The 22,127-nt window shown below is 47.8% G+C and overlaps 2 long non-coding RNA genes across 2 annotated transcripts; one reads left to right on the top strand and one right to left on the bottom strand.

Moving 5' to 3' along the window:
- Positions 1 to 1,207: 1,207 nt before the first annotated feature.
- LOC144332101 (uncharacterized) lies at positions 1,208 to 17,262 on the bottom strand. Its single transcript, XR_013399861.1, has 2 exons — positions 17,130 to 17,262; positions 1,208 to 5,673 (listed from the first exon to the last, which is right to left on the bottom strand). It is a non-coding gene; the product is annotated as an uncharacterized LOC144332101 (long non-coding RNA).
- Positions 15,292 to 20,376, top strand: LOC144332102 (uncharacterized). The gene is made up of 3 exons (XR_013399862.1): positions 15,292 to 17,226; positions 17,635 to 17,809; positions 20,181 to 20,376. It is a non-coding gene; the product is annotated as an uncharacterized LOC144332102 (long non-coding RNA).
- Positions 20,377 to 22,127: the final 1,751 nt, after the last annotated feature.

Raw genomic sequence — 22,127 nt, 5'->3', positions numbered from 1 at the left:
TTGAGGTACTTATGGTCCAGAAGGCAGCCCAACAAGAAGGCAACGAACGGCACGCTCACCATGAGGAGATTTGTGCTATGACACATGCAGACAAGCTCCAGGGACCGCAGGGTAGGGGGACCTAACCGCATCCTGCTGTGTGCAGGAAGATGGCTAGGGTGCTCTCAGAGAGGACTGTGCTCCCTCACCAAAGATGGCAGGCACCGGTGGGGATCACAGCTTAATATCACAGTGCCATAAGGCTGGGTGAGAAGGCTTTCTGTGGTTAGAAAAAAACCCCACTTTTCTCCTTTCTTTTCCTCTTCCTAACGTTGCTTCTCTTCTCTACTCTTATTGCCACAGGAACCTGCCATTCTTGTCAGAAGTGTCGACTGAGAAGAAAATGCCAATGCATTTGAGCTGTGTGTGTGAAAGTCATGACAGGGAAAAGGGGCAGGAAACAAAGCCCAAAATTGGTTACCAAAATTCACTGAATAACAATATTCATAGCAGCTAACATTTTTTTGAGCATATAAAATGTGCCAGGTACAGAGCCTAGTGCTTTACTTACATGACCTCATTTAATCTCCCCAACAATAGGAGTTGGTATTATGATGATCTCAGTTTTGCAGATGGGGAAACTGAGTCACCAGGGAAGTTTGTTTGCTCAAGGTCAGGGAGCTCCTGAGATGGCAGTGCCAAAGTGTGAATCTAAACTGTGTTAAAAGTGTGTACCATGTGCAGGGCAGCAGTGAGTATAGTGGGTGGGGGGCTAACTCTGCCTAAGGGTCAGTGAGAGCCTCCCCAGGATGTGGCATTTGAGCTGAAGGACAAGTTCTCGAGGCTAAGGAAAAGGGTGGAGGTGATGAAGGCATTCAAGGAGAGGAAGTTTTTTTTTTTTTTTTCAAAGTCAACATTCCAGGCTTAAGAGAGAAGGATTTTTGAGTGCAATGGCATGTAGGCCAGAGGAGCGAGTCTCTTATGACTGGAGTGTGAGGTTCTCAGCAAGAGAGGCCTCTAGGTTAGGTAGCGTCTATACAGGCCACAACAGGGTGAAGATTGATAGTGTGGTCTGTTCACTGACTGGGGTGCCCGCTGCTAGCTTCCTCATCTGGCTCAGCCTGAGGCTGGGTGACCAAGGATGAAAAAGGAGCTGAGGTTTGAGACCCAGGGCATTTACAATCCAAGGCAGGGGGAGTTCTTATCATCATCATCATCATCACCATCATCATTATTCTTCTTTATTCAAAGGAAATTTTGCATGAAAATCTGAAATAAAACTAACAAAAGAGATGCTGCTCTGCTTGAATTAGGGGTGGGGTGGGGCCATGAACCCTGACTGCTAGGTCCCTTTATTCCCTACTCCTTCAACCTCCCTAGCTCCCCACAACAGTCTGGAACCTAGTGGCTATAGTTGTTAGTTTCCAATGCTGCCTAGTAGAGGTCCAGTTGCTCTGACTCCACCTGGATATCTCTTCTGGCCCCCTTCTCTCCAGCATGCAGGCCAAGTGACACAGCCCAATTTGGTCCCTGCTCGAGAAACTGATCTCCTTGCTCTCTACTCTGACCTCTGGGTTTTTTACCAACATCAGCTCTGGAGCAGGGCCAAAGGCCCAGGGCCTCTACCTGACCAATTGGACACTAAGCCATGAAAAACGAACTCCCCTATCAGATCCCGGGGCCTCTCATGCTTCGGTCTAGGCTTGCCCTTCTGACCCAAGCTCCTGTCCTCCAGTTTCTGGGGCAAAAGGAGGAACAGGGCTGTGTACACCTCAGGGACCCTTCGATCACCCCAACAGTGCACACTGGGACCAGACTTGGAAGGGAGAGAGAGACGCCACCCAAAAGCAGGGGGAGAGTGAGTCAAAAGGGGCAGGTGAACAAGGAGCTGTTTTCTGCAAGGTCAGGAAACAAACTGCCATCAGGCCTGAATGCTCAGGGTCACAGATTCATTTTCACTGCCCCAGGCCAGCGTGGACCCGCTCCATGTTGTCTCCTGGCACCTGAAGACATTAGTGGTGCAAGCAGGTTCTCCTTATACGAGCACATGATTGCTAGTGTATACTCCAGCACTGTGCTCAGTGTTGAAGACAGAGATGTAGTTGGGAGAGGGGAACAAAAAGCAAAAAGACATGTAGATCCAGGACTGTCAGATGGAAACATCAAGAGCCACTTCATAGAATGCTGAGAGGACTGGATGAATATTGCATGTATATTCACCTAACTCTAAGCCTACTGCCTGGCAGGCTTTCAATAAACAGAGCTGTGAAATAAACAGGAAACTAATAGAAGTATTTGCTATGGGATCACAGAGGAAGGTGCACTTCAATTGGGGTGGAGGATGGAGCTAAGCAAAGGGAAGAGGGGAAGATCTTATCTCTCGGGAGCAGCTGGAGCTGAGTCATATAGAATAAACGGAATCTCCCAAAGCAGAGAAGAGATTTGTTTGTAGAGTGGAAGAAGAATATGGAGAAGAGCCTTCCAGGCACATGCAAAAGAAGGCAGGGATGTGCGTGTCAGCCAGGTTTATCTGGCAAACTCCAAGCTTGAAGGATCTGGCCTACATGACATCAGGATCCCTTCAACACAACATTGTATAATGAAGAGTTGCTTTAGACTCAGACAGACCAAGGTTCTGCGTCCCTGGTGCATTTCTTAACCTTTCTGAGTCTCAATTCCTCAACTTGAAAGGGGAGTTTGCTGTCTACTTTGCTAGACTGTTGTGATGCAAGAGTGAAATGAACCCATGCAGTCAGGAAATGGTCCATGGCACTTTGCTCCTGCCTCCTCTATGAGGAACAGAACCTGAGACTTGGAATTCTGGAAAGGAGGTGTCGGGAGTAGTTGACTCCAGTCCCCTCTCAATGCGGAAGTCCCTCTACAGCAGTGCTTCCAGTTGATTCTCCAGCCTCTGTGCACCATTTCAGGCTTGTGCAAAGGTTGCTGGACCATTATAACCTTGACATCAGTCATTTATGGCATCCCACTCTCACTACGTCCTAGGGGAGAGGTAAAAGGGGGTAGAGAGCAATTAGGAATAGTGACCTCTGGCCCATGAATGCAGAGTCTTAGTAGGGCCTCAGAAGCTGCTGATCCTACTCCTGACTTGTACAGGTGCAGAGGACTGTGATTTGCCCAAGGTCACCCAAGTGAGTTACTGGCAGGTCTTCTGATTTCCCTTGGCAGGGTTGTTCTACAGCAGCCTTTGGCTTAGCTGGCTCTAGCCTAGTGACATCACAGGGGAATTGGCCAATCCCTGCAGGCTGTACTCCTGGGATGTAGGGCTTTGTCCTTGGAGAGTCCTCCACTGTGTGTCACTCCTATCATCTGGAGATGTGGGATGGACTAGGCTGAACTGAGTGCTGTGACTGAGGCCTTGTCCCTGTATGACCAGGGAGACTGGGGCAGAAGGGGTAGATTGGAACAGGCTGGTGGGACTAAACCCACTGATGGGGTTGGGATAGGCTGGCAGTAGTTTTAGGAAGCGTATCACACTGAGGAACCTGAAAGGTGTGCAGCTTCAGCTAAGAAGGCAGTGCTGGAGGCTGGGCACAGGTAGCGAGGTATTCCCACAGGGCAGAGCCCAGAGACCCGATGGAGTCTCAGCATAATGGAGCCAGCAGGCATCAACACTGGGGTATGTCTCATACTAGATCCTGAGGGGCAAGCACTGGCAAGAGCAAAGCACAGCCCTAAGCCTCCTGCAGGAGGAACCAGCCACTGGCTGGCTTTCCAGATGTGGGCTCAGGCCCTGGGAACCAGGGAATGGTTAGTTGTGCCTGGCTGAGGTGCTACTAGGGTCAGGCAGTCCAGCTATGGGGAAAGGAAGCTACAGATTCTGGGAATCATGCAGACCATAGGCAGGCTGAGACAGAAGAGGCAGGGCCTCCTGATCCCAGCCCCTCTGTCTCAGATTGACTCATTCAGTCCAGCAGGGCCCTATTGGGCAGAGATCACAGTTCACAGCAGAATTAGATGAGAGGTGAGACCTTAGAGTACTGGAGCGCATCCTGGACCAGTTATACTACTCAACTCGCTGGGTAACCTCTGGTAATTCTTTTAGCCTCTCTGAGCCTTGATTTTCCATCTGTAAACTGGGGGATCATACCCTGCTATGCCCTCCACACAGGTGGAGGTTTGTGGGTTAAAATGAAAGGTATTCAGCTTCACAATGAAGTGATGAGCTGCCTCCCATCTCATTACGAGTCGTCCATCTGTGAGTCCCCTGGAGCAAGGACTCTGGCTTCCCCTGTGTCTCCCACAGTGTCTAGGATGGGGCTGTGTCCCGCTGTGCAGACCGACTGAGAGGACGGGCCACAGCTGAGGCCAGCCTGCAGGGCCCTGGCAGCCGGCAAGGTTGCTGACGAGGGAACAGCCTGGTGATGGATGACGCTGCCAGCCTTTGCCCATCTGGCAGCCTGAGCCATTTGCATAAAAACAAAGACAGCTCCAGCGGCATGAAATATTGATGCCCTGAGACTTTCCAGAGTGGCGTCTCGGTCTCACTCAGCAAGGGCCCGGCTCCTGGCCCCGTGGTAATGGCGCCTCCTGCCTGTTGAGTTTCTTTCCAAAGGGCTGCAGGGAGGGAGAGTTGTCCTGGCCGAGAGGGCCACCTGGGAGTCCTTGTCGACATATATTAGTCTTGGGTTTCAGGTGATACTGACTTTAATCAAACTGGGTTGGAAAAAAACACGTTGGATCAGGTTCTGAATGGCTCAGTTTCTAGTCTGATGAAGGCAGATGGGAGCTCAGTCCTCTCAGCAGGCCCAGGCCTCCCTCTCCGACCCTCACAGAGAAACCCACTGACCACATGGTAACCTGTCAAGAGTGACAGTATGGGGAGGGGGAGGCCCATCCCTGAGGAAGCTGTAAGATGGGGAGGGGTGTAATTATGGGGGTGTACTCGCATCAGCATCCTGAAGGAGTCTACTAACGAAAAATCCCCACACAGTCCAGCAGTCATGCAGGGCAAACCCTTGCCTCCATCATTTGCAGATCCCTCTTCTAACAATGGAGCAGTGAGCAAGGCTGGAGGCAGCCCCCTCCCTCCCTCCCGCCCCTGAGTCCTAGGGTGGACAGCGGAGGGTGCTTTAGGTATAGGCAGATTTTGGGTCTTTGTCCTCAGGGCAGGGCCAGGACTCTATTTCTGTTTGGCTTCTCCCAGGAGGTGGGGGTGGTCACAGAAAATCTGAGCTCCCTTCTCAGCTCTGTCACTGCAGGCGTTCCCTTCTGGCTCAGACCCTTCCATCTCCATCTGCCAGAAGAGTGTGAACATTCAGCTCCAGCCAGATTCCTACCGCCAGAGCAGGCCAGTCCTAATAGGTCTCTCCGTGTGAGCTCCTCCAGGATGCCGGCCAAGGCTTAGTCATCTTTGTATTCTCAGTTCCTGGTGCACAGGAGCCACCTGAACAATGTTGGATGAAATTAACAGAATTTTGGAGTGTGGGGTGGGTCAGGGCCCCAGGCTGACCAATAGGAGGAAGGGAACATCCACAGGCCAGTGGCAAAGACTGTCAGCTCCTGTTGGACAGGTTTAGTAGGGGGAGCGGGGTTGCTCCTCTAAATCTGAAAGCTCCCTGCAGTGGTTGGTTGATGAGCCTTAGTAATCTTCCTCTCTGGTCAGGGGGTCCACCTTTCCATCAGAGCTGCATCAGGCCAATATTTTGGGTCTTTTGTTTTTTATTTTCCTCCTATCTAAAAAGAAACACACAGTTACAATAGAAAAATTGTAAACAAACAAACAAACAAACAAACAAAAAAACAGAAGAGTATTTAAAAAAAACAACCACAGCGTTCTCAACAACTTGAGTCATTTCTTAACATTTATTTTAAATATGGCTGACTTGGCAGGGTTGGGGGTTGGACAAGTCCCCACTCCCCATTCTGTGAGCAAGTGACGCCAACCCTACACCCACCTGCTCACCCCTTGACCCACAAAGCAAACCCCTTGATCCAGTATTTCCCATCCCAAAGATGGCCCTAGGTAGACACTGGTTCAATATGAGAACTGCTTGCCTGTTCTGGGTGGGCCCTGCAAGGTCTTTGTGAATAGGCAGAAGAACCCAGATCCATTTGGGTCACTCTCTTTACTTTGTTAGGTAACCCGGCACTGGCAGTGCCCCATTTGAGCGGGGCCAGGACACTGATTCCTTACTCAAACTGGAGTCTAGGGGAGGGGAGAGGGGAGAGGGGAGAAGAGCGATGGCTACATAGAAGGTCATCCTGCCCTGTAGGAAAGACTGTTAATTTAGGGTCTTTTCTGAGGCCCAAGATTTAGAACTCAATTTTAATCTTTTCTCCATACAGCAGCCCATGGGGTTATTCCAGTATCCAAATCAGATCTGTCACTCCCCTCCTCAAAATTCTTCAATGACTCACCATCTGCTATAGGGCAAAACCGAAATTCCCTTCATGGTATATGTGACTTGTTGTCCCTAAGTATTGGTTCTCCTTTCTTTCTTATTAGCATAATTTTTGGGCCTGTAATCCCAGCACTTTGGGAGGCTGAGGCAAGAGGATTGCCTGAACCCAGGAGTTTGAGACCAGCCTCGGCAACAAAGTGAGATTCCTTCTCTACAAAAATCCACAAAAACATAGCTGGGCAGAGTGGTGCATGCCTGTAGTCCCAGATACCCAGGAGACTTGAACCCAGGAGTTTGAGGCTGCAGTGAGCTATGATTGCGCTGCTGCACTCAAATCCAGCCTTGGTGACAGCGATGCCCTGTCTCTGGGAACAAAAAAAAAATCTAACAGGACAAAACAACGCAAAAAAACCCATAACTTTTGGTTAGGCATAGAGTTGCAAGAAGAAAGACCATATTTCTCAACCTTCCTTGTAGCATAGATCAGCTGACTCCCAGCAGACTTTCAGATAGAGGAGCAAACCTGGCCAACATCAGCTGCCCTACAGGTGCATGAAAAATAAATGATTGTGGTTTCAACCACTGACTTTGGGGGTGGTCTGTAACGTTACAATATCTAACTGATATAATATCTGTCCTCTAATTCCCAAACTTGGCAAGAAGGTAATAGTCAAGCTACATGATTAATATATGATGGATCAGAGCAGAGACACAAAGGTAAAAGAAAGGGAATGTGAACAAGACCAAAAACACTCAATGGTAAATGAATAGACGGTTTACACATACATAAAGACTGTACCAGTCAGAAGAGAAATTCATTGGAAATTGAAGCAGAAGAAAGGAGAATTAGTCAGGTAAAATCAGCTGAGCCTATCACTCCTGTCTGGGTGGAGCTCATCTGGCAAATGTTAGGACGAGCCCGTCTGTTGATGAGTAAGCCCTAACATGCGCATGGCAGCTAGAAAAGCCCAATAGCATTAAGCAATCAAATACTTTAATTAACTCATCTTAGTCAATTCTTCAATGTTTCTATGATTGATCACAATGTTTCTATGATCTCTCCATGGGAGCCACATGGAGAGATTGTGATCAGCTTGAATAAGTTTGCAATCCATTTGACAGTTATATTTCTCTTTGTGATTTAATTGACATTCTGGTCTTATTTATTGGTCTTCATCGCAGCTTTGTTAGTGTGCATCAGTATTCCTAAATCTGATCAAATTTGATTCGGGATCCTGATAGAGTTTGAGTTTATTAGTCTGCAAGGATGAGAGCTAAAACCTTGTTGGCAACGAGCTCATCAGAATAAAAGCTGCTTTCTGATGTCCAGCCAGCTGGCCTCATGTAGCCTCTGAATTAATATCCACCTGTTTTTGCATTTCTATAGTTAACGTTGTTATCCAGGCATATGCAAGCCTTGGGTGAGATCAGGTGAGTGACTGCTCATGGTTAGTAAAAAAAATTGGAGAGGGGAGGCACTAAGCTTTACCCACATATTCAAAGACATGCTATCTAATGGTACCTTTCCAGTCTTCTATATCTCACTTAGAAAGACAATCTTAGGATGTTGTTTCAAAAAGCGTCTTTCAAGACCATCTACTCCAACCTTCTTACCTTATAGATATGGACACTCAGGCTTAGAGAGTTTATGTAAGTTGTCCAAACTCACATAGCCCCTGAATCCTCCATACAGGAAAGCCACAGATTCATTCTCACTGTGGAATGGCCAATGGCCTCAGTACATCCTCAGGGCAAGTGCCATGCCTGTACTTAGCACCAAGAGCCTGGTGCTGTGTATGCCCATTGGGGTCTCAGCATGTGCTGCTGGCTGATATTTGGGGTTGGGGAATGGTCTTTAAACCCTGTTCCTCTGTCCTGGGTTTGGCTGGTTGGGGCTTCCCTTCTGCCATCCATTCTCTCAAGCTGTGATCTTGGCAGGAGAAATCCACTTATTTGTGCTTCATTACCTGTACTCTCTTTCCAACTGGTCACACTCCCAAAATGTGATAAGAAAAGCTTTCCTGATTGGGGAGCCATGGAGACTTCTTTCCTTTGTATTTTCTACCTCTCTCCCTTCTCCAAAATATGTTCACTCTTTGCACCTAATGTTGAATGAGTCTTGACAGCTCTGGGAAGCTTTAGGGGCAATGGAATGATCTCGATGTGATTCCAGGTCTCAGTATGGTACAGAGAAAGAGTGCAAGGCTGGGAGCTAGAAGGCCTGAGTTCTAGTGCCCTGGCTCTGGGATGTTAAATAGCCCGTTTGATTTCTTTGGGACCCAGATTCTTTATCTGCAAAATGAAAATGTTGAGCTATTCATTTGCCCCTAGCACTAATACTCTGTGGTTTCATTTTGAATTTACAAAAATTTATTGACGGCTGGGTGTGGTGGCTCACACCTGTAATCCTAGCATTTTGGGAGGCTGAAGAGGGTAGATAACCTAAGGTCAGAAGTTTGAGACCAGTCTGGCCAAAATGGTGAAACCTCGTCATTACTGAAAATTCAAAAATTAGCCAAGCATGGTGGTGGGCACCTGTAATCCCAGCTATTTGGGAGGCTGAGGCAAGAGAATCGCTAGAACCCTGGGGGCAGAGTCTGCAGTGAGCTGAGATTGCGCCACTGCACTCCAGCCTGGGTGATAGAGTGAGACTCCATCTCAAAACACAAAAACAAAAACAAAACAAAAACTTCTTGACTGCAGAGTTGAGAAACTGAACATCACTTCCTGATTAACTGAGCTCTGTCCTTGGTGCTGAGATGTTGGGTGTTGCCTCATTGTCCACTGGTTAGCTTCAGGAAAGAAGAATCAGTGTCACAGAATGGGATGCCATTGAATTTTTGGACAATTTGTAGGAGTTAGGTCCAAAAGTAATGCTCTAATAATCAGTCTATTAACTTAGGGTTGAAGATATTTCATAAATCTATTGTTAAAAAATTTGAGCTATAACTCCAGGCCAGCAGGATGGTTTGGCAAAATGTCTTTCATGAATAGTCTGTGTTTTGATGGCATGACCATATATATTCTGGATTTATGGGTACCGTTCCAATTTCAAATATGCTATCACATGTTTCCATAAATCACTGTAATGTCCATTGTATCATCTATACTGTGTCATTTATATTACATCCCCAGGGTGTGTCTTGGTTTTGGAAGTAATTTAAAAATCTTTTTTCCAACCATGTGTCCAGGTTTTGGTTGTGAGAATATGGCTTTGGTATAGGCGTAGTCTGTTTGATATGCCTTGTGTTGAGATTATAAAGCCTCTGGATGGAGCTGTACAATTTTCCAGGACTCTTCCTTTCTCATTAAAACAAAAACGTTCCTGACTAGAGGGCATGCCTAGGTTATGATATGAACTCCCAATATTTCGGACAAGAAAGCAAAAGAGTATTTCTGCATGGGTCATGCCTTCTCAACATCACAGAAGATTTAAAATGGATAAAACATAAGATAAGTGAGATTTGTTTGTCTCCACAGCACTGAGGGCCCAGGTGATCATTCCCCCAACCCCAACACACTTACTTGGCCTGTCTCTTTGTCGACACAACACCACTGTGTTGACACAATAGTGGTGACAGAATGGGGGTTGTCACACAGTTAGGGAATCAGTCTTCTGATGCTGGCAGGAGACCAGTGATGGCCCAAGAGCAACCTGTGGCTCTATTTCAGTATTCCTCAAAGCCATGTGGAAAAGGGTCCCCACCTTAGCATTCCTCTGTGCTCATTAATGGCTTTGGTTCAACCTTTTGGGATCGAGCTTCCTCACTCTCCATGTTGGAGAATCCAATTCAAGTTGATCCCAGATTTTTAATTCAGGAAGTGTTTGTTGAGCATCTATTATGTGCCTATCATTGTGCCTTGATCATGAGGTATGTAGGAACTGAGGGCTTACTGGCAGTAAGGGCTTCAGTGGGCAGGAGTGGCCATAAAGAAGGTGGTGGACATGGCTGGGAGGGAACAGGAGGATGATTGCCTGGAAACCCCAACAAAGGAGGCAGTTGTAAAGATTATGAGTATGTGCTTTAGAGCCAGCCAGTCCCAGGATCAAGGCCCAACTTAGCTGCTTAATAGCTAGGTGATCTTGGGCAGGTCAGTTGACCCCTCCTAGGCCAAAATACACTCACAAGGTTGTTGTTGGAACACTCTTATTAAGTTGGAACTGTCTTCCAGCAGAGCTTATGCAGAGTTTAGTTCAGTGGCCATGAGTGCTCAATAAAAGGTGGCTCTCTGATATATATACAACATGTGACTTGTTCAAGAACAAGAATCAAGTAATTTAAGATCCATGCTATCTGTCATCTCCCTCCTGTATTCTTGGACTAGGAGGTTGTTGAATTTGGTCTTGCAGTTTCTGCTCCCCCTCCAGGATGTGTTAGTGATCTTGTCACATCTTGTCATCTTCCAGGTGATTGCACATGGATTTTTGGGACATTTGATCTATATCTTGACTGGTGCAGACAGATTTGTTGGCTTTGTACCTGGAGGGTTACCTTAGCAAAGGGCTGTTTTAACATGTACCCCATCACCATCTTCAGGGATGTCTTCCATCCTCTGCAAATCTAAATACAACCCCTAACACCTTTGGCAAACATTCACAATTCCCTTTATGCCTTCAGGGGACAAGTCAAAGGGGCCAGCTAGTTATGAAACACAGTTCCCAAAAGACCTCTTTAATTATTTCTTGCCCTAATCAAATATGACTTTTTATTCTTCCATCAAACAAGGCACCCTAATTATATGATTATAGCTGATCTTTTAAAATGAAGACAGCAGTTTGAAAAATGCTTGTCTTCTCATTGTCTCCTGTTATTCTGTCATTCAGCTGGATGGAAGGGGGCGGCTACAGGGGGTGGAAGTGGTGTGACTTTCCCCCTTATTCCTCTTTTCCCTTTTATACATGGGTAATATGTCTTCCTGTTTCTATTTTTCCCTGCAAAGATCCTTCCTCCTTCTTGCCCCAGCTTTTATCACTACATAACTGAGTTTGTGTTTCTTTGGTTCTGATCTTCTGGTTTAAAGACAAAATTTGTCTGGGACAATTTCTGATTTTCAGATCCTTTGACCACCCTGTTTTAGCTTTAGACAGCATCCCTCTGACCTGAGGACCAGTGCTGCATTGATGCAGCCAGTGACAATAGCAACAACAACAAGAACAGACAATAACAGCTACAGGCATCTAGATCATGCTGACTCTGCTGGCTACTCCTTCTCAGTCTCCTTTGCTGGTTGCTCCCAGCTTTCACAGACAATAACAGCTACAGGCATCTAGATCATGCTGACTCTGCTGGCTACTCCTTCTCAGTCTCCTTTGCTGGTTGCTCCCAGCTTTCCTGAATTTAATGTAGGAGTGAGCCAGAGCACAGCCCTTGACCTCTTTTCTATCCATGTTTGCTCCCTTGGTTATCTCATTCAGCTTTAAATATCTTCTACATGCTCACAACTTCAAAACTATCTCAGCGCAGGCTTCTCTCCTGAACTCCAGGCTTGTGTATCTCACAGCTGACCTCGTGTCTCCACTTAGATGTCTAACAGGCATCTTAAATCTCACATTTCCACAACAAATCTTCTTCTCTCTCTCTCTTTTTTTCTTTTTAGACGGAGTCTCGCTCTGTCACCCATGCTGGAATGCAGTGGCACAATCTACACTCACTGCAACCTCTGCCTCCTGGTTTCAAGTGATTCTCGTGCCTCAGCCTCCCAAGTAGCTGGGATTACAGGCATGCTCCACCATGCCCGGCTAACTTTTGTATTTTTAGTAGAGATGGGGTTTCACCCTGTTGACTAGGCTGATCTCGAACTCTTGACCTCAAATGATCTGCCTTTTTCAGCCTCCCAAAGTGCTGGGATTACAGGTGTGAGAGCCACCACGGCTGGCCTCCACAACAAATCTTCTGATACCCCCTATCAAACCCACTTTTCTTGGTTATCTCCTCAATGTCAGTAAACGGCAACTCTATTTTTTCAATTGCCCAGACCAAAATTTTTGGTGTGCTCCTTGACTCCTCTTTCTCGCACTTTCTACATCTGATCTGTAGCAAGTCACATTGGTTGACCTGTAAAATATAGCCAGAATGTGTCCTCATCCTGACGTTTCTACTGTTCCACCTTAGTTCAAACCATTACAGTCGTTCACTTGAATTATTCCCGTAACTTCTTAACTGGTCTCCCTGCAATTTGCTCTCAATTCCCCTGAAGTAAATTCTCCAAACAAGAGCCAAAGTGATCCTGTAAAAACAGAACTCATGTCTTCTCTGCTCAAAACCCTCCAATGGCTCCCACATCACTCAGAGTGCAGGTCAAGGTTCTTTCAATGATGCCGAGCATTATGTCTCCCAGCCCCATTACTTCTTTCCAGCACTCTCCCCCTTGCTCACTCTGTTCCATAATGGCCTCCTTGCTGTTCCTTAGACATGGCTGCATCCTTTCACCTCAAGGCCTCTGCACTTGCTGTTCCCTGTTTGGAATGCTTGTCCTCCAGATGTCTGCCTAGCCCACTTCTGTCAGGGCCATCCTTGGCTACTTACTCAAAATTGCAGCCCCCGTTCTAGCCTGTCTCTCTCCTACTACTCTATTGATCCCTTAGCACTTATCACTACCGCGTTTGTCTTGTAATTGTTTATACCACGATGGCAGGCATTTTCCCCTGTTTTGTCTGCTAGACTCCTAGTGCTTGGCACAGAGTAGGCATTTGATAAATATTTGTTTACTGAACCACTCTAAGATTACTACATCTATTAACTTTTTAAATTCCCACAACAGCCTTATGAGCCCTGTTTAGTACATGAAGAAACTGAGGCACAAATAGGTTAAATAAATGACCCAACCTCACGCAACTAGTAATGACATAGCTGGAATTTAATTCCAGGCAGTCTGGGTCTGAGCCCGAGTGCTCCACCACTAGGCTTCACTGTCAGGGTGTGGGGTGTGGTTTTCTGTCCCTGTGTTTGGGAGCTGTCATGTGGTCGAGGGACTCAGCGGGAGTTGGTCGCTCTTGTGGCCAGCTTGAGCAGACGCAGGCTGAGCAGCCTGAGGTCTAGGAAAGAGATTTCTTACAGAGCCAGCCAGGCAGCAACTGTTCATAGTTTTATAACAGCAATTGATAGGAGGCTCCTGTAGTACTCACAACTCTGATCTGGGGCAATATGAAGAGGTATCACTGGATAGCAGCTGATTACTGCAGTTTACAATGTGCCAGATGCTTGATTAAGTGCCTTCCACGTATCACTTTCTTCCATCCTCTCAACAAGCCTGTGTGCTAGATCCTGCTCTTTCCCCCATTTTACGAGAGGCTCAGAGAGGTTGAGTACCCTGCCTCAAGCCACACAGATGGTGAACCGAGAGGTTGTCCTCCAATGATAACATCTGTGGCATCTACGTCCTACTACCTGCTCCCCGGCATTATTACACATGATCCTCACCATAGCCATGCAAGTGACATGTTGCTGGCCTTGATTTATAACCCCAGAAGCTATGGGACTTTGGCCCAGCCAGGCTACACTCTTGGGTCATTTCCTCCAGTGGGCACCTCTGGGGGCTTCTGGATAGTCTTTTGTCCTTGGCCTTTCACTATTTGTCCCAGTCCCTCTGCAAACTTTTCTTATCTCCCTCAAACATCTGCTGACCTAATGTTTAAGCCAAAATGATACTTAACTGGACCCTCCTCTAATGTAAAGATTTACTCAAGGAGGACAAACATAAAAAGTACTTGCTTTTATTTGCTCACAGTTTCCTTTGAGAAATAGGAAATGTCCCATGTCCCCTCACCCATGAACCTCCATTCCCCAGGGACCAAGGTGGAAAGAATGGGAGAGCAGCAGGGAGGTCGGGACCTCTGGCCTGCTTGTCCTAACTTCCGATCCAGAGCCTTCCACCAACAAGGACAGCCCTTAGCTTCTCAGGGCCAGGCTCTGGTGAGTCATGGAGGTATCTTCCAGTGTTGGAAGGGGAGTGCATTGACCTGGGGACCTGGCCACCTTCCCACTTCTGCCCCTCAGGTCACAGATGAAGGTGGCCCTGGTTGACCTGCATTATTTGGATCACGGACCCGGGCATGCTGGGGTCAGCAAAGAAGAGTCCATTGGGCTGTGGCAGCTTTGCGGGAAATGGTGGGTGTGGTGGCTTGGAAGAAGGATAGAGAGAGGGAGTGGGAGGTGACCTAGAGCACAAGGAATCAGCAGGGGAGAGAAGGGCAGCTCTGAGTAAATAGGCTTCTGGTTTTCTCTCCTGAGCAGCGCAGGCTCCTGGCCTTTTCAGGCCTTCTTTGCCCACCTGTGGTGAGTGGAAGGAACTGCAACTGTGCTTTCTCTCCACTGGTCATGTTGGAGCCCGCACCTGAGTGGACTGGGCCTAAGGTTGCCAAATAAAACAGAGGATGCCCAGTTACAGCTGAAGTGCAGGTAAGCAATGAATGATTTTTTAGTAGAAGTACAAAAAAGTCATTCATTGCCTATCTGAAATTCAAATGTAACTGGACATTTTGTATTTTTATTTATGAGATTGGTAACATTACCTGGGGTCTGACAGTAGCCCACATGGATCTGCTTCTCATGGACAGCCTTGGCAAGAACCTTCAGCACAAGCTGCCCTCAGTAGGTATTCACAGGGCATGGAAAGGAGCTATCTTTGCAGTGGGCCTCTAAGACCTTTCTGAGCCCTGGAATGCTTTATCCACCTGGCAGGCTGTAGCCTGAAATTTCATGATAAGTCTTTAGTCAGTTAATAAGAAGTAGCGGGGAGCTGACTGGATGGAAGGCAGATTCATCTGAATAGGAATCTGACAGCAATTGATCAGATGTGTGGGGAAGGGCATATCCTCCTCAGACCTGGGAAGTGAATATAATAGGATGCACTACATAGGCTTACTGTAAAGACCAAAAGATACAGTGTATGTGAAAGCTACTTGGCATATAGAAAGTTCTCAGTAAATACTAACTGACATCATTTTTAGGGCAAAGCACAGAAAGCCATGGAGAACCCAGAAGGTCCTGGGCAGATAAGGACTTCATCAAGAGAGAGGAAGATGGAACAGAAGGGGAAGGCATCCTGGGAAGTGACCCTACCTCTCCCCACAGTCCTTACATTGCTGCTGCTGTTCTGGGCCCCCTTGAAGAGCTTAGCTCTTATCCTGCCTCCTGTTGTCTGGAAGCCAGGCCCTCAAGGTAGGAGGTGGGGAGCAGGAGCAGGTGGCTAGGGAGATGGAGGGACATGAGAACTGGGCAGGAGAGGTAGAGAGCTTGGGAATATCAGGGCTTGGCCATGATAGAAGTTGGGGCTGGGAGGAAGGAGGCATGAAAGATGCAGGCAAGCATGGCTACTGTGAAAATGGAAAGGAGCATTATCTTTTAATGCATGTGAATATCAGTATAGGATGAGGATTCTATTATGCTTAGTATGAGAAAATACCATCTCCTTCGATGCCAGTTATAAATAAAGGAGATGTAGCAAAGTAAGAAGGTATAAACTATAAGAAGGGGCATAGCTGTATAAATACAAGAAAAATACAACCATTTGTGCCTATTATCATAAATCCAAGAGATGGTAATAAAGTTCATTGCATATGCATTTTGCCTGACTCTAGAGTTTAAGGTGGCTATGACATTATACCCTGTCCAGGCAGCCTTAGCCTTCTGAGTGTCAAAGGCATTCTCCCATGTGGTCATTGATAGCTAATGGCACAGTGTTGGTGCTGAGCATTTGCTTTTTAATAGAAGGTGGTGGCCTACATGCAAATGGCCATGAGGGAGTTAGTCCTCACCCTTTCCTCAAAGGGACTCTTGCACACAATTTCAGGGCCTAGGGCAAGAGAACATGGTGGCCTATGAACCATATGTCTAAATATTTAAAAGTCAAGCTAACAAACTGTTACATAAAATACGTTCACTTCCTATCTTGACACAGGTACCTTTGTAACAACCTGGGAGGTCATGTTCAAATTCAGGACCATGGATTCCTCCATGTTTTGTCACAGTTTGGTAGAAGGCTCTGTCCATGTCCTGCGTCTGCAACCCCTCTTGCCAACTGCCTTCTTTTCCCACTCCTGGCTCTGTTCAGCACCTTGAGGGGCTGAGTGAGTTTTCTATTGCTGCCATAGTAAATTACCACAGACTTAGCAATTTAAAACAACACAGATTTAATCTCTTATATTTCTGGAGGTCAGGAGTCTGGCTTGGGTTTCACCGGGCTAAACTCATGGTGCGGGCAGGGCAGCACTCCTGCGGCTCTAGGTGGGAACCCATTCCCTTTCCTATTCCAGCCTCCAGAGGCTGCCAGCATTCCTCTGCTCATGGCCCTTCCCTTCATCTTCAAAACCAGCAATGCTGTCCCTTCGCATCCTTCCAACTCTTCTGCCTTTCCTCTATCACTTGGAAGGACTTTCCTAATTATATTGGACCCACCTGGATAATCCAGGCTAATCTTCCTATCTCAAGATCTGTGATTTAATTGCATCTGGAAAGTCCTCTTTGCCATGTAGGTACCATACTCACAGGTTCAGAGGATCAGGATGTGGACGTCTTTGGACGTGGCATTATTCTGCCTCTCACTGGGTCCTTGTACACGGTGTGTATATTGCCCTCTCCCCTGCAAACAGCTGCTCTATGGGCCTAGGGATCAGGGCTTGAGTGGCAACACCCATCCTTGAGATGATGAATTAGCCCCACATGGATTAACTGAAGCCCTGGCCCAGGGTGAGGGAAGAAGGACCACCTGAAGGTGATGGGAGGCAGTGTTCCTTTCTTTCTCTAGCAAACAGATGTTCAAAGTCATTTTCCATGTCCCTGAACTCACCTGTCAAGCAGACCGCAGGATAGAAGGCAGATGGGAGACTACAAAGTTGTGTCTGGCCATCACCATCCTGGCCCCACCTGCCTGATGTGGCTGACAGGTGAGCCTGAGATGCGGTCTCCTCGGCAGGGGATCTGGAGGAGGGGAAGAAACAACATCAATTTCTACCATATGCTTTTTATTTTCTAAGAAATTAAGCACAATTTCTGCTTCCCAGTGAATTTCTTTAACAAGGATATTTTAAAGCCTTGAAAAACATTTTCGTCCTAGTTTAATTGTATAAAGACTTTCTGTGTGGAAGGGAAAGCTGAGAGAGAGAAGAGACAGAAGAGAGAGAGAGAAGGGAGAGATGGGAAGAGTAAGGTGGGAGAGTGGAAGCAAGGAGAAAAGATGGGGAAGAGGGAGTGGGAGGGAGGAGGAGGGAGAAAGGAGAGAGAATACATTTAGGAAATTACAGAGCACCTCTTTTCTTGAATGAATTTTCTCTCCCAATTTCCTTCTCTCCCAGTTGGCTGCCACCCCCAGCTCACCTTGCAGTGGTTAATCACCTGAGGTCTCAAGGAAAGGAGCCCATGGCGTTTTCTCCAGTGTCACGTTCCCTTTGGTTCCAGCCCTCAGTGCCTGCTGATCTGTGGGAGGCTTCTTTGATGATGGGGCATCTTCCGTGGGGACATCTGAGGCAGGTAGGGCAAAGAAAGTCCCTGGTGGACTCAGGAGCTTGAACTGTGGTGCCCAGGCTGGGGTAACTGCGCCAGTTGAAGAGTCTATGGTTGGGAGATGCCCGGGGATCTCTCAGCTCCACATCTTCAACCCTTTCCTGGTACTTCCCTCATGAGAGTGGGACCCAGCCAGCTGTCTGACCTCAGCGTCACTCTTTAACCCCACCCATTGCCTGAGCTCCTCCTCAGTCTTCCTGTCGTTCTGACCTCAGTCTGAGGGGTTCTGGTGGCTCCACCCTGGCCAGTGAAGTTGGCCCCTACTTACGGAAGAACAGAGGCACTGAAGGTGGGGACTGAGGAACACGCTATAGAATTTTTATCTTCTTCTGAAATGAAGCTTGAATTTCCGTCTACTATCTCCTAGAAATCCCTGCTTCTGAGGAAGAAAGGTGCCCTGGAGAAACTGAGGCAATTATGATACATCCATTATACATCAGAACCACTCTGTGATGCCTTATTCCTTTGGCTAACAGGCAAGAGGGGGTGGCCAGAAGCCTCCCATTTTGGCCTCTTGTCAGCACTGAGTGGACACCTCTCTGTCCTTCCAAACCAGAGTGTCAGCAGGTCCCTAAGTTGCCCTCAAGCGGGAACAGGGCCCCATGATGTCCTGATGTCACATTTGCCTTGCCTTTAGTGCCTCTGAGGACAGATGGAGAACTGGGTCAGGGGAGGGCAGAAAGGAGGAAAGCATTGGGAAAATCTACCAGACGGGAGCTCTGTGAGGGCAGGGACCATGCCCTAGTTATCGATAGACCCTCGGCTCTGAGCAGCACCTGGCAGAAAGAGCATGCATAAGGACTGCTGACAATCCAGTGACTGCCCAAGACCTTGGTTTGCTTATCTGAAAAATTTGAGACCTTGGTCTGCTTATCTGAAAAACCTCTGCGTCTCAGTTGTTACTTTCTCTGATTTCATAGAACAGAGTTGTTCTGAAGAGGAGTTTATTTGCCTACAGCTCTGGGGTGGAGTTTGAAAATAAGCACCATCCTTGTTTGGAAAAGTGAGAGTTGTTTATTTACTCAACAAGCATGTATTCTGTATTTGCTTTATGCTATTAGGTAGAGTGAGAAGTGCTAGGGTTAAATGACCAGGAAGAAAAACAGGGTCCTTGGAGCTGTGAAGTTTATAGTCTAGACAGGGGACAGAATTTGGCCAAATAATCTTGCAGATGGATAATTTCAGACTGGGATGAATGTTTTGAAGGCAAAGTTCAGGGGGCTGAGAGAAAATTTAGCAGGGAGAACAGGGGTCCCTGGTCTAGTGTGGATTCCTTCCTTAAGGGAGTGATGTTTGAGAGGGGTGGTGAAGCAGACTGGAGTGAAGAAGTGAATTCCAGGTGGAGAGTACCTCGCGTCAGGGGCTCCTCAGTGAAGATGGCTTGGGAAGTGCTAAGGAGGCTAGTGTGGCTGGAAGGCAGAGACTGAGGGGGAAACAATACACAGTGGTGTGGCTGAAGAGGTGGGGAAGAGGCAGATGGCACAGGCCCTTGCAGGCTGCAGACAGTATGGATTCTGTCCTAGAAGAACAGGAAGCCATTCAAGGGTTAGAAGCAGGAGAGTGACATGGTCAACACTTTGACTTGGAGTGGACAATGGTTGGGAAGAGGGAAGGGTGCACACTGGTGACAAGTTGTGAGGCCAGTGCAATGGCTCCCAGAGTGATGGTGTTAGTGGAGATGTAGGAAGATGAATGAATTTGAGAATTATTGAGGAGATAAATGGATAGGCTTTGAGAATGAGATGGATTGGATGAAGAATGAATGATTCCTAGTATAGAAAACCTGTTCACAAATTACTGTGCAAAGCATTTTAGAGAAGATGAGTACATCAGTGAGGATCTTTCTGTTGTAATAGAAAACCCAGCCTCGGAGGAAAAATGGCTCCAATGTTGGCTGAGTCAGCAGCTTTACAATGCAATGAAAGAAATAGGCTCTTTCCAGTTTTCCATTCTGCTTAGGGGTTTTGTCCTCAAACTATCCCCACACTCTGGAAAGATAACTGCTGAAGTTCTGGACATCATGCCCAGTGATGAGTTATCTGAGTAAATAAGAGGGAGTGTATTTCTTTTTCTTTAAAACAATTTTTATTTTTTGAGACAGAGTCTCACTCTGTTGCCCAGGCTGGAGTGCAGTGGTGCGATCATGGCTCACTGCAGCCCTCACCTCCTTGGGCTCAGGTGATCCTCCTACTTCAGCCTCCTGAATAGCTGGGACCACAGGCATGCACCACCATGCCTGGCTAAGTTCTCTCTCTCTCTCTCTCTCTCTCTCTCTCTCTCTCTCTATATATATATATATATATATATATATATATATATTTTTTTTTTTTTTTTGTAGAGAAGGTTTCGCCATGCTGCATGCTGCCCAGGCTGTTCTCAAACTCATTGGCTCAAGTGATCCACCTGCCTCGGACTCCCAAAGTGCTGGGATTACAGGTCTGAGCTACCGTGCCTGGCCTGTATCTGTTTTAAAGTAACCTTTCCTAATCCCCACCCCTTTCCATAAACTTCCCTTCATGTTTCCTTGGCCCAAACTGGTTCACGTCATGATTGCTGAATAAATAGCTGGCAAGGAAATGGAATTACCACAACTGGCTGAGATAAATCAGAATTAATATCACCTTCTCTGATTAAGAGATAGTTTAACAAAACTGGAATTCTCTCACCAAGAAAGGCAAGGGAAGCGAATTTTGCGAGGGCAACTGAGTGTCTATTAATTAGGGGTCATTTTCCAAAATCCTCCCAAGGACAAGTAGACAGGGAGAAACGTCTTTGAGCTGTCCTTCTGAGAGGAGGGTGACCTGCTCTAGGTCGGAGACTAGGGCTTGGGCATCAATCCAGGCCTTTTCTTTAAGTCTAAGGTTATTGAATCTTAGAGCAGGAGAAGACCTTATGAACATCTAAATCAGTTCTTAAATCTGGCTGGATATCCGAGTAAATTGGGGAGGGTGTTAAAATACAAATTCCCAGCCTCCACAACCATCACCTGAATCAGAATCCCAGGAGGTGGAGGTCTAGGAATCTGGATTAGTAAAGAGCTTAGAGGCATTTTGGATACTGATGGTCTAGTACCTGGGAACCACAAATCCATCCCCCACATTTAAGAGATGGGGAGAGAGAAACCCAGAGAGGGAACTTAGTTTACCTAAGTTCATCTAGAGAATTGGTCCACCTAGTGCGGAGAGAACCTTCCTGGGAGGACCTGTCTGAGGACTCCGCCTTCTGGGTACCCTTATGTAGGGGGAGGAAACCTTGCAGGAGCAGGAGGACTGGAAGCCCCATATGCCTGGATCAGCAGCCCCCGCACTTTGGGCTAGGTCTTTGCCTGTGTCGGGATGACCACCACGCATTAGTCGGAACCTTAACAAACCTCGCCACATTCAACCTGAAATAACCCTGGGCTTAGGAATCATCATTCCCATTGTAGAGAATAGTGGACCGATGCTCTCAGAGGCTTCCACAAGCGTTTGTATTGTTTGGGGCCGTCGGAACTCAGGCCTGTCCGCTGCGGAAGCCGGTATATCTGAGTCTCTCCACGTGGCTCCACTTTTCTGCAGCCCTGCAGAAATAAACCTGGGCCCTCGCTCGCTGGCCTGGGGAAGGAGATCGGCGGGAGGCTGTGGGGGCCCTGGAGGCGCCTTCCCAGCTGCACAGGCCCAGTCGGACCAGCAGAGGTCACTGCGTGGGAAAGAGTGGGGCGCCGACCCGCGCAGAGCCCAGCCGGCGACCGCCCCCGCGTCCCCGCGGAGCTGCCTGCCTTCTGCCGCAGTCCTCCGAGGGCTGGGCTTCTGGAGCAGGTCATGGCTACTGCAACCAAAGGGAGGCCGGGGTGCCAGTGGGCGGCCGCCGCGGTGTGGAGGGCGCCAGGGCAGTACGGCGCCGCGGGCGGCACTCTTGGGATGCCCCGCCCGCTCTACGGAGCCCGCCTGGGATGCCCTTTCCTGGTCACGGACTCCGGCGGGCAGCCGGGGCAGGCCGGACCAGAGGCTACCAACCGGGGGCCTCTGCTGCCTGGGACAGGGGGATCCATATTGCCGTCCGAATCTCATCACCATAACCTGTATGTGCAGCCGGGGGAGGAGAGAGTGCCTTAGGCATTGAGTTTTAGGGCAAGCATACCCCAGACCACGAGAAGAGAACAGCCTGCCTGGGCTTGAACCCTACTTTTTCCCCCTGTAGCTGGGCGCAGCTGGGCACTGCTGGGCAAGTTATCCCACCTCCCTGCCTCTTGGGTTCCTCGCCTACACCGGAGGGTATGTACCTGCCCCATGGGGTTGCCCCGAAG

The sequence above is a fragment of the Macaca mulatta genome, chromosome 1, assembly GCF_049350105.2.
Source record: "Macaca mulatta isolate MMU2019108-1 chromosome 1, T2T-MMU8v2.0, whole genome shotgun sequence".
Lineage (NCBI taxonomy): Eukaryota > Metazoa > Chordata > Mammalia > Primates > Cercopithecidae > Macaca > Macaca mulatta.
The sequence above is the reverse complement of the archived record's forward strand: the minus strand, read 5'-3'. Positions and strand labels throughout refer to the sequence as shown.